General features: G+C 32.4%; 1 pseudogene; it reads right to left on the reverse strand.

Annotated features, from left to right (window-relative positions):
- Positions 1-780: 780 nt before the first annotated feature.
- On the reverse strand, positions 781-904 carry LOC144281427 (small nucleolar RNA SNORA70; annotated as a pseudogene).
- Between the last annotated feature and the right edge of the window lie 15786 nt (positions 905-16690).

A 16690-nucleotide genomic window follows, 5' to 3' on the forward strand; every position in this document is an offset into this window, starting at 1 on the left:
ATATATTATAGACTATATTCTTACAACAAAGTAAACTAGAAAAAGAAAATGTTATTAAGAAAACCATTAGGGGAGATAACCTGGGTGGCTCAGCGGTTTTTGCGTCTGCCTTTGGCCCAGGGCGCGATCCTGGGGTCCCGGGATTGGGTTCCGCGTCTGGCTCCCGGCGGAGCCTGCTTCTCCCTCTGCCTGTGTCTCTGCCTCTCTCTCTCTCTCTCTCTCTCTATGTCTATGTCTATCATAAATAAATAGAAATAAATTAAAAAAAAGAAAACCATTAGGAAGAAATTTATATTTGCAGTACTGTAAAATATCCATGTATAAGTGAACCTGTGCAGTTCAAACTCATTGTTCTTCAAGGGTCAGCCGCACTTAGTGTATTTTTTTTTATTTTTTTATTTTTTTGAAAATCTTTTATTGGAGACAGGATGTAGTTTTTATTGGTGAGTAAAGATGGGGCAGTGCTAAAAACTTCAGGAATGCAGGGGTTGCCACTTCTCTAAGACCATGATTAGAATGTATTTGGCCCCATAGCCAACCAAGATAAGCTGCTTTTCAGCCACTGTGTCTTCAAATCCATCCATGTTAAACTTGGTGCAGCCTCACTTCTAACAGCCAGGTAACTTGAATTTTGCCCTGCATTGGATCTCAGTCTTGTTTTGTCGTGTGGAACTGATGAATCTGATGGATTAGCTAATGTGGAGCCTGGCCACTGTGCCCTCCACATACCTGTCTGAGGCTTAACTGAGGACAACTTTAAACATAAACGTTCAGTGGAAAGTCTGTCTCCATGTTCTTAGCGTGATGCACACGTGCAATGGAATTGTGTACACTACTGAGGAAACTTTTGTTTGCAGTCATTGCACATCTGGGAAAAGAGCATGTTTGGCTTAATTGGCTGTAGTTTTTTGCTATTGTTTTTTTACTTTTTTTTAGTGTTTTTCCTAGAGTTTGCAATATACATTTTATAGTCTAATCCAAGTCCACTTTTAAATAATGCAATACACATCATAAGCTGTGTGAGTACCTTGTAATAACAAAATAATCCTAACTTCTTCTCCTGTCCCTTGTATCATTGTCATTCATTTCACTTTTACATAAACTTTTTTTTTTTTACATAAACTTATATAATCAAATACATTTTGGTATTATTTAATTAACACACTGTTATCTGATCAATTAATGATAAGAAAAACACTTTTTAACATTTTAACCTTACCAATAATTCTGTGATGCTATTTCTTTCTTTACATTGATCTAAGTTTCTGACCTATGTATTTTTTTTTCTTCTCTAAAGAATTTATTTTAACATTTCTTGCAAGACAAGTCTACTGGCAATAAGTTCCCTCAATCTTTGAGAAAATTTCTCCTTTTTTTTTTTTCACTTTTGAAGAATAATATCTAGGGTGGTAGTCCTTTTTTCCTATACTTCAGTTGTTGGGTACCATTCTGATATGCATTCCACTGTAGGTAAGGTGTTTGTTTTTCCCCATGGCATTTTCAGGATTATTTCTATGTATCTGATTTCTTGTAGTTTGAAATGAAATTCCCATATGCAGTTTTTGAGGGGCATTTATCCTGCTTAATAATTTGAGATTCCTGGGTCTGTGGTTTTGTGTTTGATATTAATTTGGGGAAGTTCTCAGACATTATCATTTTGCATATTCAGGTTTTTTTTTGGGGGGGGGGAGTTTGCTTTTTTCTTCTCTTTCTAGTAGTCCCATAATGTGTATGCTACATATTTTGTATTTGTCCCACTGTCCTTGGATAATCTGTTTTGTTTTGTTTTTCAGTCTTTATTCCCTTTGCTTTTAGTTTTTGATATATCCTCTAGCTCAGAGATTTTTTCTTTAGCCATGTCCTGTATACTAAAAAGCCCATCAAAGGAAGCAAACCATAAAAAAACTTTTAACTATAGAGAATGAAGTGAGGGTTGATACTGGGGAGGTGTGTGTGAGAGTGGGCTAAATGGGTGATGGGTATTAGGGAGGGCACTTGTAATAATGAGCACCTGATTCATGTATAAGTAATGAATCACTAAATTCTCCTCCTGAAACCAATATTACACTACATGTTAAATCACTAGAATTTAAATAAAAATTGAAAAAAAAGGCATTCTCATAGTTGTTTTATCTACCTCTCTGTTTTTTAACCTGTTTTTAATTATAGTATAGTTAGCATACAATATTATATTACTTTCAAGTGTACACCATAGCAATTCAACATTTATATATATATTATGGAATGCTCACCACAAAGCGTAGTTCCCATACAAAGTTGTTACAATAATACTGACTATATTTCCTAAACTATACATTCCTCAGACTTATTTTCTAACTGGAATTTTGTACCTCTTAATCCACTTCACTGATTCTGCCTATCCCTCCTCCCTCTGGCAATCACCAGTTCTCTAAATTTATAAGTCCACTTTTTAATTTTTTTTATTTTTTATTTTCCTCATACAAGTGAAATCATATAGTATTTGTCTTTCTCTGGCTGACTTATTTCACTCAGCATAACACCCTTTAGGTCAATCCATGTTGTTGCAATTGGCAATATTTCTTTCTTTTTATGTCTGAGTAATATTCCAGTGTGTGTGTGTGTGTGGGTGTGTGTGTGTGCATGTGCATCTTCTGTATCCACTCATCTATCGATGGACACTTACCCTTACCTTGGCTATTGTAAATAATTCTGCAATATATTGCATTCCTATACACTAATCAGCCAACTAGCAGAAAGAGACATCAAAAAAGAATCCCACTTACAGAATTACATCAAAAATTACCTGGGATTAAATTTAATCAAGGAGTTTGAAGACCTGTGCTCTGAAACTTATAAGACATTGATGTGATAAAATAAATGGAAAGATATTTCACAATTGTTTTAAATTCTTGGTTTTATAATTCCAACATTTCTTCTGTGTTTCTGGTGCTTGTTCTGCCTTTTCAAGTGCTATTTTTTTTTTTCCTGATAGTGGGACATGGTGTACTGGATAAAGGAACTGCTATAAACAGACCTTTCGTAATGTGGTATGAGGTATGATGGGAGGAGAAGTGTTGTATTGTGCTATGATTTGGTCTCTGTTGTTGAGTCTATGCCTTTGGACTATGAAACAACAAATGTTTGTCACTAGTTTGGTTTTTGTTTTTGTTTTTCTTATCTGTTTTGTCTCAAGTTAAGTAAGACAGGATGGCTAAAAAGGGTACAGACTGGATATTCCCTTTTGCCAGATCAGTTAGGCTAATGTCATATCACAACAAGTTAGGTTCCAGTTAATTGGCTTCTCCTGAGAGCAGGCCTTGTTAAGAACACACTGCAAAGATATTACAGAGTTCACAGGTACACCATAGCCAATTTCTCCTATATTAATATTTTTCATTAACATAATATATTTAAAAATGTATATGACATTTTTCACAGTATCAGTGCATTATTATAATACCAAGTTCACTCTATTCACATTTCCTCAGTTTTTACTAAAGAGACTTTTACTGCTCTAGGATACCATCTAAGAGAAATATTACATTTATTCATCATCTGTAGGTTTCTACTAGCTGTAACAGTTCATCTGTCTGAGTTCCAGGTCTTGATGACCTTGACAATTTTGAGGATTATTGGTCAGGTATTTTGTAAAATGTTCCTTATTTGTGTGTGTGTGTGGGGGGGGGTGGTGGTTCATGATTGCACATGGGGTAATGCATTCATGGGAGTCAGACCACAGAGATAATGTGCCATTCCCACCATTTCATATCAAGGATGTGTATTCTCAAGATGACTCATTACTATTGATATAACATTGAGAGTTGGATTTTCTACATAAATTATTTTGAATATTTTTCCACAAGAGTTTCACCTATCTATTATTTATGTATTTAATCATGTGCTTATATCAGTATTCATGAATATTTATTTTATATTTTGTGTTATAATCCAATAATTATGTATTTTCTTCCTCAGATTATCCCAAATGTGTCCTCTGGGAGCTATTTTAGTTGATTCTTGTCTGTCCTTTAATATGTCCATACTCCCATTTGTATATGGGTGTTTAGCACTTTCCTACTTTCTTGCATTTTAAAACCCATCTTATATATTTCCTGGTCCTGGAATTAAGGATTTATCCAAGGAACTCTAGTTTCTTTTAATGGAGATTATTATTAAAAATTAAGATCTGGGCATTAAGTGTGCTCTCATGTTGTTTTCTGGCTTTGTTTGGTTTTCTGGCTTTGTTTGGTTTCCCCTTGGATCCCATACTTTCATTCTGTGCTCTTTTCTTCATCTTCAAGTACATATTTTAGAAGTTCCCTGAGTTTGTTGGTGCTAGATTTTAACATTCTTAGCCTTTGTTTATTTTTAAATTATTTTATTTTGGGGGTAGCACCCAGGTGGCTCAGTTAGTTAAGCATCTGCCTTCAGCTCAAGTCATGATCCCAGGGTCCTGAGATTGAGCCCTACATCAGGCTCCCTGCTCCCTCTGTATGCTTGCTCTCTCTCTCTTTCTCTTGCTCAAATAAATAAATAAATCTTAAAAATTAATTTTCATCAATCTTGAAAAAATAATTACAAAAATACAGATTTTGTTTCATGGCATAATCATTTTTATACATGAAATTACTTTTTTATAATTATGTATTTTTAATTGAACATCATTAAGTAATTTTATGGCTTACATTGTTTTGTGATGTAGCTGAAGTATTTGATTTTAGACTTTAAAGTAGAGATTATTTTTTTCACTGTACAACTCATGTTACGAAAGATATTTCTCAATTACCTAAGTCTAAGTCAAGCTACCTACACATGAATAAACTCAAAAGAGCAACATATTTCTCCTTCTTCATGATTTAATATCATAGACACACACAATAAGGACTATGATAATTTCAGATGAGAAGATGTTGACCTATGAATTCTCTTTCCAACCATAGTCATATCCATGGGTCATGATCCATACTCTTTCTTCCCCCCTCTTCTCATTCCATGTTTATTCCAACATTCCAATTGCAGTATACTGTATCTTTGTAAAATGTTTCAAAGACTTTTGAAAAGACCAATCTCTATATTCTTTAGGCTGAGTTTCATATATAGCTATGACTTAAATTGACTAAGTTATTAATTAATGTTCTAAATTACAAATGCCAAGTTTAGGTTTATATATTATGCCATTATGCTGATTGTGTTAAAAAATAGAATTGGAGTGATTAGAGAGGCAGGAAATTAGTTCAGATGAAGGATGAATCCCTGAAAAGGGAAACTTAGTGTTGTGCCATGTTTTAAATTTGTTTTTAAGAAAGAACTGTTAGAACTTCTACTAATACATGTAACTTAAGTGAGATGATAAAGACAAAGTAGAGAATCAGTCTAAACTAATCATTTAGCTAATGTATCTCTGCTCAGCAGCTATCCAAAGATATGAATCTTCTTCTTGATAGACATATGAACAGAAAATAGATTTAGGAGTAATAAATGTAGTGTTGGTTCTTGATGAGATAACCTAGGAATACTACACAGGATTCTTTTATCTAGTAGGATAGCTTGATATGCTACGCAGTTAGACTATTTTTGGTGTGGGTTTATCCTTATGTGACAAATTTTTTCTGTATAAACTATCAGTTGAACTCTATCTAAAAGTTCTTATATATAAGATCTTATCTTTAAGTTCTTCCTAGGTAGAACTTAATGACTAGAATTAGTCATAAAAGTAAAATCTAAAATGAAAATGGAAGCCCTATTTTTTTGAACATTTTCAGACTGCTTGTCAATAATCTGTTGTTATATGACATGGGAAAATTTCTGATTTAGAAGATTATTGGAGGTTATTTAAATTCTCAATACACATCAGTTGTAAACAAATTTTTCACAAATTTTGCTCTTTAGAAAACAAAACCTTATCACACTGTTAGTGTATATGAATTATAAGAAAATCAAATTTCTTTGGAATATGCAATGCCTGATGTTTGAGACTATCACTTTCAAATCTTGAAGTGGATCATCCTAAAACTTAATCCTAATCAGTCTGGCAAGCAAGTCTCTTGCTCAGTATACTTTTCTCTACTGATACCTGTACATTTTCTCTTGCTTAAAATTTGTGAAAAAGACTCATCTACCTCAAATGTTTGCTAATACTAGACATAATTAAGTCTTTGCATTTCAAACCCCCACATCTTACTGCTTTTTCCCCTCTCTTTCTCAATCACTCTTCCAATCTGTCATCAAAGAAAACAACAAATTTGGGCTCCATTTAATTTCTGTGATACTATAAAAATACTGAAATACAATAGAAATTAACAGAATAGGAAGTAATGATTTCTCATCATTAGATGAAAAAATAAGGCTAGAATTTCCTTTGCTCTTAGTTTACCAAATCACAATTTTCTTATTTACTATATAAAGAAAATAAGATTTAGAATATGGGAAAAAAAACTAGAAGACATCTCAGGTATATTTACAAATACCTTTTCTTATGCTGTTCCTGTAGAAAGGATATTTTCATCTTATCTATTTCCATAAATATTTAATTATTGATAGACCTTCTGATAGTGATAGTAGGATATCTTGCTATTTCTTATATATGGTATAAAGAACACCACTACCACTCATAGAAATGTTTGCAGTCTAACTGTTTAAGCAGTCCCAACTTTTTAAATACAAGATTATTCAGGTAATGGTTCCTGGGTCAGAAGTAACACTGAAATAATTATAGGACTATGCAAGTTTGTCCTAAAGGGGTAAAGCCTAGAGAGTGATAGATTTTTCACTTAAAACACACACACACACACACACACACACGCACACACACATCTACCCAATTTACAAAACATTCCAGTCTCTTCCTTGTCCATCAGTTGTTTCTTCCAAATTTGATAAACATATCATCAATACAATAATAAATGATGAATTATCCTCAGAGTAATAAGATAGCAACAATTTGTAGTTACCGGACCCATTGAAGCTTGCATGCCCCAGTGAAAGATGGAGGCTGCTATTTATCTCACCTGGTTATGACCAAGTTGAAATAGAGAGCTAGTTTTTGCCAGCTCCTCAGATATTTTCAAAATATACCAGAAATACAGATTTAATAGGAAATCCAAAAATTTCAGTATTAGCCAAAATATATGCACTTAACATTGTCTAGGCCTACACTATATAGGAAGAACACCATAGGTCAATAAGCCAGATATGGCTTGTGAAGTAATGCTTTGGAATTTCTTTCAATTATATTTATTTGACCATAGTCACTTAGGTAATTAATCCATTCAACAATAGTGAACATAATATCTGTCACCAATTGTTATATTTGATTTGCACATATTTTTTCAGTAGTTTTTCCAAAAAACTCTGTGATTAAATGTTTTCTTACCCTCACTTTTAAGGAGAGAAATTGGAGGCACAGGTAGCTAGCTAAGCATTGTTCTATTAGTATAAAAATGACTGTTACAAAAAAAAACAACAACAAAAACATATATATTGGCTCCAATATAATAGAAGTTAATGTCTCACATAAGTGAATTCCTAACAACTGTTTTAGTTACATAAGCAGCTCTCTTCCAAATGATGATTCAAGGACCCAGGCTTCTCTCTCTAGTGGCTCATTTTCAAATCCTGACTTCCAAATTAATTTTGCATATCATCATCAAACTGGTAGACAGAGAAAGAGCATGAAAGAACATATGGAACAGGTTTCTATGATCCAGGCCAAGAACCAGTGTCTAGGGGAAAGAGAAAATGAATTAGCTGAAAATATAACCATTGTCTATCATAGAGAGTTACATCTGAATCAGGAGATGAATCCAAATAAGCCATATCCATATCCTACATTCTCATTGTATGCTAGTTACTAAGATTGGGTTATATAGTAAACAATACAGGGTTTTCAATCTGTAGAAAAGGCAGACAGTTGGGATGAATTTATAGACATTGTGAGTGTATATATAAAATTATTCATGAGATGAGATTGGGACCCATGATATATATGATGAAACTGAAACATAAAGTAGGTTCAGAGAAAAAAAAAGGTGTCTTCTTTGTAAATAAAGTGGGAATACTATTGCCAAAAGAAGCAACATTTATGATAAATAGTATGTAAGAAACATTTAAATTTAAAAGCTAATATAATTGGATTATAAAGAACTAAGAAGGATAATAAGAAACAAGTGTATATAGAAGACAGGATGATGTAAGGCTCATCATATGTTAATACTAAGGAAGTCAACATTCACCCTAAGGTCAATGAAAGCCATTAAATAATTCAAAAGAGAAATAAAGCAACCAGAGTTAGTCATGCAAACATTTATTTTAATAAATGGAGGCCTGGAAAATGGCTTGAAAAATTAAAAGTATGATGTGAGGCAAGAATTCAGGGGCTTATGTGAGATGAGAGGATAAGTGAAGAAAGAGTCTATGATGCTTTGAATTAGGGAATCATAGAGATGAGAAGTGAATGGGATCAAAAGATTTTTAGAAAATATTAGTGGCTTAACTACAGTATGGTTGGATGTGAGCAATGAGTATGAATCATAACAATGCCCATCAACTTTCTGGATTGAGCAAATGAATAGATTCTTTTTCATTTAATGCTGTCTGTTCAAAAAAGAGAATGGAGGGGAATATTATGAATGCAGTTTTCTATGGCTGATACTGATAAAATGGGAGTAATCAAGTACCTACCTAATGAGATTGTTCTTAATGTAGGAAATATGCATTAGAGTAAAAAAAATCATATAATAAATGTCATTGTATTTTTTTCTATGAATTATTATTTTTTTTGTTTTTAACTTCAGTACTTACACCTGTAAGTGTTTTAGTTCTTAACCTTCTACTATTTACTCTCTACCCCTCCTTAGAGTATTCATTGGTTCATGATCTGGCAAATTACTGAGATATTGGGGAAAACCCTCCTGTCAATGGCTCACAAAGATTACCAATAAGTGGAGACTATCCTTTCTCCTCCATAATTTCATTCCAACAACCTCTATTTCTTTCCATGTCACATTTAGGATATACGGGTATTTGTGAATCTGCCTAAAGTTCTCAAAACCCTAAGATGTATAATGTCATACTCTAGGACTCCATGAATTTCTCTTCATTCCTCTATCCGACTGGATAAACTCTAATGGGAAAAACATGGTTGTCTCATTGCCCAATTTCTACAAGATGCTTTATCAGGAACACCTCTTCAAGCCTTCTGTCCTTTTAAGTACTTAAAATTCTGTGAAAAAAAAATTTTCACATGATAATAATAATATTTGTCCAGATAATCTACAGTGAGATATAAAGATTACTAGTTTTTATAATGGAAGGGGAAAGAGTAAACATTTAATAAATGTAGTGGACTCAGAAAATATCTAATAATTTCTAGAGAATATAATATTGTAATTACTTCACTCACTCAAAAATGTAAAATAACAGATATACAGGTTGAGAACTCTGAAGAGAGTCCTGGGCTAGATACACGGATATAGAAATAGCAAATTTAGGGATGGCTCATTGGAAATTGGAAATTGTTTAATCATCATCAGTTCCCATTCAGACTTCCTACCATAGTGTCAATATAGTTTAGGCATCCATTCCTCCCTTGAGCTTCCCCTGAAAAGCCCATAGAATTCAGCAAAAATTGATACATTTCTAGTTCCTGGAGAAGGTATTAATTAAACCAAAAGTCTAAAGTAGTCATGGCAATCTTATCCATTTTGCCCCAAGTAGATGTCACAGGACAGAATTAAGAAAATCAACTAATAATGTTGCCTTAGAAAGGCTAGTTGGTTCTGGGATATGCATGTGACCTAAATTGATTCAGTTGTATTAATTAGAAGAGATTGTATTCCTTAATGGAAATATACCATCTCTTTCCTCTCTGCACATGAAGGCAATAGCAAATTCTCACAAATAACTCTTTGTCATCTTTGTAACCATGAGAAAGCCAGACAAAAGACAAAAGAATAAGAAAACAACACAAACAGATCTCCAGCCCCCGGTCGTGGGCCTGAAGATATCACTATTCCATTTTAAGACTTTCAGGTTTGGGTTTCTCCTATATTTCACCAAAAATGTTTGTCCTAAAACAGATAGTAACTGAGTTCATCAGTGTTGCATAAGAAGAACATGAAGTAAGCAACAAAATCCAAACAAATCTGCAGTATTAGGTAAAGAGAACTATTCACTTTTGATACAACTCTGAGGATTTATGACTCATTGAAGAAGCATCTGAACAGTTGAAACTACAAAATTATAGATCAGAAGTTAACTAAAATAATAATGAGTGCAAGTATGTCCATTTTCCCTCAACATTAGCTAACATGACAATGACCCTGGAATTTTGGCAACATCTATGTTTATTATAGCAATAATGCGTAAGTGCTCTGATACAGAAAACATAAATACCTTTTCGGTAACTGCATAGTGTATCACTTCCAGTACTTGTGCTGTCAAATATTACGACAGCAGTGTAATATTATTCTCAGAAAAGCAAAACAAAATAAAACATGACACTAATAATGTTATGTTTAATTCATGGTAATTTGATGTTCTTATTTTTTATGATCAGAATAAAATAGCTTGTGTAAGATAATACATTTGATTCATTCTGTACCAAGTCTTCTTTATTATGAGGCTTATAAAAGCATCAAATAATTACAACAAACAATTTAGTGGGAACTTATTACTACAAATAACTTCTAAATTGAAATGTTAGCTTGAATAATTTCAAAAAATAGCAGCAGCAAAGAATGCTAAATACTTTAAACATCCCATGAGGTAAGACACCATGCTATGATGCCTATCTTTAAAAATTCCCTTCATGATGTCCACTTAGGATTGGAAGGGTAAGGTTCCATTTAATTATTATAGTTACCCTCTCTCCCTTTTGCCAGTTGCTTGTGCAGTCACCAACATGTTGACTACTCCAAAATGTGTAACAAATTTTAATAAAATATACTTACATACAACACTGAGTTGAATGTTTCTTTGAACTGTTTTGGAAGCAGAACCTTTATGTAGGTTTCCAGGTAACAGATTTTTGCCTTGAGGATGAGGTTCAGTTATTCAAATTCTAAGTACCCAGGAAGAAATAAAGAAAAACTGCCTTTCTAAAACACTGAGTACTCTCTGACATGACTGAGGGACAGTTGTTAATTAATCACATTCATATTTCAATGGTGCATGGAAAAAATTTTTGAAGTCAAGAAATTTATTGTACTAGAAACAATTTGCATAAATAAAACAATTTACTAAATCAAATGGATATTGGTAGTAACATTACTTCTATGTATCTTAGAATCACAGAACATGGATAAAACTATGAAATTCTATGGAGTACTTGTACTCTTTAAAGTTGTTTTCAAGTAAATTCAGAAACCTTTTTTCCTAGTCTCACTGATTAAATCTGTGCATTGTCAATCTTGGCAGAGTCAGAGTCAGTAAATAATCAAGGTGTATTTCCATAAAGTTTTACTACTCACCAACCTTTACATTCTGAGCTTTGGTGCTTAGTGAAATGTACGGTGGAAGGAAAATAACATGAGGAGACCATTTGGCTATTATCAGAAAAATAAAAGATAACAAATGGTGAGAATGTAGAAAAAAAGGAGCCCTTGTACACTATTGGTGGCAATGTAATTAACCATGATGGAAAATAATGTGGAGGTTCCTCAAAATATTAAAAATAGGACTACCTTATGTTCCAGCAACCCTTCTCTTGGGTATATATCCAAAGTAGATAAATTAATAAATGGAAGAAATATTTGTACTCCCATGCTCATTGCTATATTATTTACAATAGGCAAGATACAGAGACAATATGAAAGTCCATCTATGGATGAATGGATAATATATATATATACATATATAATATATATGTATATAAATTCATCCTTAAAAAAGAGAGATCCTGCCATTTGCAATAACATGATGAACCTACAAAACATTATGCTAAGTAAGATAAGCCAGACACAGCAAGAAAAATACTGCATGATCTTACTTATACGTGGAAACTAAATATAAGTTGAATACATAGAAACAGAGTAGAATAGTAATTACCAGGATCAGAGAGGTGTAGAGCAAATGGGGAGACGTTGGCCGTAGGGGTACAAAGATGCAGTTATGTATGATGAATTAGTTCTAGGGATCTAATGTACAGCATGGCGATTAAAGTTAATAATGTTGTATTCTATACTGTAAATTTGCTAAGAGTAGTTTTTAGGTGTTTTTGAAAAGGCACTATGTGAGGAGATGGAGATGCTGATTAAGATGATTGTAGTAATAATTTCATTGTGTATGTGTGTGTATATATGCATATATAAACATAATTCACACACACATATATATATAGAAGTTTATTATAAAACAAAATAGAATAAGAAGGAATGATAAGTATTAACACTAAACATTGTAATCCTTAATCTAAACTGAGGTGGCTGTGAATATTACTATTTTTATCTTTTTTTAATGATTAATGTGATGTAGCTAATTCTAGTGTATATATATTGTGAGAATGTTCTTTACTAAAATTGCTTTCTTTTCTGTGACTTCCATTGACCTCTTTTTAACCTGACATAGCAAATTCCTTCTGAAGGTCTTAAAAAAAATAGACTAGACATTTGAAATTAAAATACTATCATTTGTAATTGCTAAGTAACATATTAGGCTCTTCCAAAATTATTTGTTGGAAGTAAATAATTATACAAAATTATTTATTGTAATACAATTGAGGTGATGAGCCTCTAATACTTATCCATAATTGCTATTTTACCTTGGTCTTATTCTAATGAACATATTTGAGATTGTGATATACAGTCTTGGTTATTCAGATTATATTGCCTAATCTGTTATACAACTAGGTCTAGCCTCTGTGATTGGGAGGCTACAAGCCTGCATTATTCTAGACATGAGAGGAAAACACTAAATTTACAACACTAAGGCCTGCCTTTATTTGTTGATGTAATGATTACCTCTATGGCACTTATATTTTATATACAGCCCAAAATGTAATTTTAAAAATCATTTATAATTGTTTTACTTAAGAAAATATGGAGAGACATATAAGTATAATGGTGATTGGGCTCTCTCTATTCCTTTTTAAAAAAAAATTATTTATTGGGATCCCTGGGTGGCGCAGCGGTTTGGCGCCTGCCTTTGGCCCAGGGCGCGATCCTGGAGACCCAGGATCGAATTCCACGTCGGGCTCCCGGTGCATGGAGCCTGCTTCTCCCTCTGCCTGTGTCTCTGCCTCTCTCTCTCACTGTGTGCCTATCATAAATAAATAATAAAAAAAAAATTATTTATTTATTCATGAGAGACACAGAGAGAGGCAGAGACATAGTCAGAGGGAGAAGCAGGCTCCCTGCGGGGAGTCTGATGCTGAACTCAATCCTAGGACCCTGGGATCATGACCTGAGCCAAAGGCAAACTCTCAACTGTTGAGCCACCCAGGTGTCCTGGGCTCTTTCAATACTTGTACATGTATTATCTCATGTATTCTTCATAGCAGCACTATGAACTGGGATATTAGCATCTTCTTCATCTAACAATAGCCAAGTGAGCCACAGAGATGTTACAGGACTAACTAAAAATAACACTACATATTGTGGAGTCAGGTTTCAAAAATGTCTAATCTTAACTATTATTGCATATTGAGACATATTAAAAAACTAAAAATGTGTGTATATTTAGATCAAAATTATCAGAAAAATATATGGCAAGTGTGAAAAATATCCTTCTTGATTCTCCTATTCCTTTTATTTACTCTTCCTCACTTTATACCACATATACAAATATTTAGTCTTCTAGATATTTTATGGTGTAATATTATGCAAAGTATACACAAATTAGAATGTTTATGAATTTTCCCTTTCATATAAATGAATCATGCCTAACACGTTGATCTTTTTTCACATAAATATTACAAAGATCACAGAGATATTTCTTATACTTTTAACTGACATATACACTTCCATTGTCTAAAGTCATTATAATTTATTAATGGATATGGGCTTAAACTTCTCGAAAACTTTAAAATACTGTAAAGCATCTAGAAATGATTTTTATAGCTCAGTTAATATCATTTTTACATGTGCAGCTAAAATCCCAAGACAATAGGAGAAATCTTATGATATAGAAGAATAGAAGGAGACTATAAATAACGCTTGCTAAGAAATAAAAAAAGCTCTAAAATATGACTGAAAAGAGTGGGTTATAAAATCCAAGGAAGTGGTGCCTCTGAGTTTAACAACTGAATAGGTATGGAGCTTTGGGCTCATGTCTGGTGGGTTCATTGAAACAGGATCATGTTTAAAATCACAGTCTTTGAGAAATAAAGTTAGGAAATTTATGCTCAACAGGAAAAGAATATGACATAGTGAACAGACTAAGTCATCCTTGATTCTTTGTGCAAAGATTATGAAAATAATATTTCTTGAGATTTTGTACTCATAACCTGGTACTTATAAACAATTAAGGTATGAATTTATATAATAGTATGATACAGGATTCTCCAAGTGTGCATTTAGGTAACACTAACTGTGTTAATAGTTATGAAGGACTTAACAATAATGCCAACTAACTAATATATACAGCTAAATAACACACACACATATATGTATATAGATATATATACACACATATATATTCATAGTCATAGAATTAAATAGTATTGAGAGAAGGAAACATTTATCCTTTCTAGAGAACATAGCTATCTAAAAGTTTCAGTTCAGGGTGCCTAGGTGGCTGAGTTGGTAAAGCATCTGCCTTTGGCTCAGATCATGATCCTGGATCCTGGGACTGAGCCCCTGCATAGGGCTCCTCACTCACTGGGAAGTCTGCTTCTCTCTCTGCTTCTCTCTCCCTCCAATTCCTGCTTATGTTCTCTGCTCTCTCTCTATCCCTCTCAAATAAATAAATAAAATATTTTTAAAATAATAAAAAATTAAAAATTAAAGTTTCAGTTCATCAAAATGTAACAATTCTAAATTTATGTGCATCTACTTAAAAAATAGAGCAAAAATGCCATTTTAATTAATTAATGATGAATTTGTCTTCTTAATGAAAAGTATTTTTTGACAAAATTTCTTGGTAATCAATAGACCTAGCAATTCAGAAAGTTAATAAGGATATTGGAAATTTGGAGAACACATTAGCAAGCTTAATCTAACAAATAGTGTATAATATTCTCCATAATAATGAGAGAGTGCTAAAACAAACTACAGGTGGCCCTTGAACAGCAAAGGTTTGAACTGTGTAAGTCCACTTTTATGTAGATTTTTTATAACAGAGTACTATAAATGTATTTTCTCTTCTTTAAGATTTTTGTTAATATTTCCTTTTCTGTGGCTTACTTTACTATAAAAATATAGTATATAATAGCATACAATGTGTTAATCAACTATGTTATTGGTAAGGCTTCTAGTAAACAGTAGAGTATTAATAATTACATTTTTGAGAAGTCAAAAATTATACATGGATTTTCAACTACACAGGGGGCTGACACCCATAACTCCCACATTGTTCAAAGGTAAAACTTATATAACAGATGCAGAACGATTCTTAACAGATTTCTAAAATTCAGCATTATAGTATTTCCCTCCTTATCCACGGTCTTGCTTTCTGTGGTCCAGAAACACTTGATCCTCTTCCTGATGAATGGACAAGTCAGTAGTAGTGGCCTAATGGTATATCACAAGGCCTACATCATTCACCCCACATCATCTCAGCATGAAAGCATTTTTTCATCTCACATCATCACAAGGAGAAGAATTAGTAAAGTGTAATGTGATATTTTGAGAGAGAGGCCACATTCACATAACTTTTATTACAGTACATTGTTATAACTTTTCTATTTTATAATTATCATTACTGTTCTTTTACTGTGCCTAAATTATAAATTCAACTTCATCATAATTACATATATACAGAAAAAAAACATAGTATATGTAGGGTTGTATGTATACAGTTCTGTATGTGTAGAAAAAAAACATAGTATAGGTAGGGTTCAGTACTGTCTATGCTTTATTCATTCATTTTGCTTTGTTTTTTAGTATTTATCATGTGCTAGATACTATATTTTGTACTAATGATTCATTAGTTCCTCTAATCTTTAATCAACTACATTTTAGGCCATTTATACTTTAAACCTAGGGAATTTAAGGTACAGATACCTAATTTAATAAGCATCCTTTATCAAGTTAATAAATATATTTTAATTCTAATTTTCTCATTTGAATTATGTTAATTTTAAAAAGTTTAAATAAGCATATGACTTTTTATTCTATTCTGTTAAGATAGAACATAACAATTACAGATATTCTAATACTGAAATATCTTTGGCTCCTTGGGAAAAATGCAACTATATCATGATACATTAGCCTTTTAACAAATTTATGTTTAAGTTTGATAATATTTTAATTAACAAAATTAATATGTAGTTTCCTTTTTTTTTCATTTATTTTTTCTGTTGGCCTTTAGAATCAACTGTAAGAGTTTTCAACTTTTAGTATCTTGAACACATTTTGTATAACATGAAAATTATTTGAAATCTAAATTTTCATCGAAATCCTTACCCAAAATAGTTTAAACTTAATGTCATCATCTGATTTAAACATCAATAGTTTAAACTTATTCATCAACTGATTTATTCTTGGTTTTCCAGTGTATTATGCATTATTGGCCTACATTTACCTGCAAAAGCACTAAATTTGCTAGATTTTCA

The sequence above is a fragment of the Canis aureus genome, chromosome 12 (assembly GCF_053574225.1).
Source record: "Canis aureus isolate CA01 chromosome 12, VMU_Caureus_v.1.0, whole genome shotgun sequence".
Classification (NCBI taxonomy): domain Eukaryota; kingdom Metazoa; phylum Chordata; class Mammalia; order Carnivora; family Canidae; genus Canis; species Canis aureus.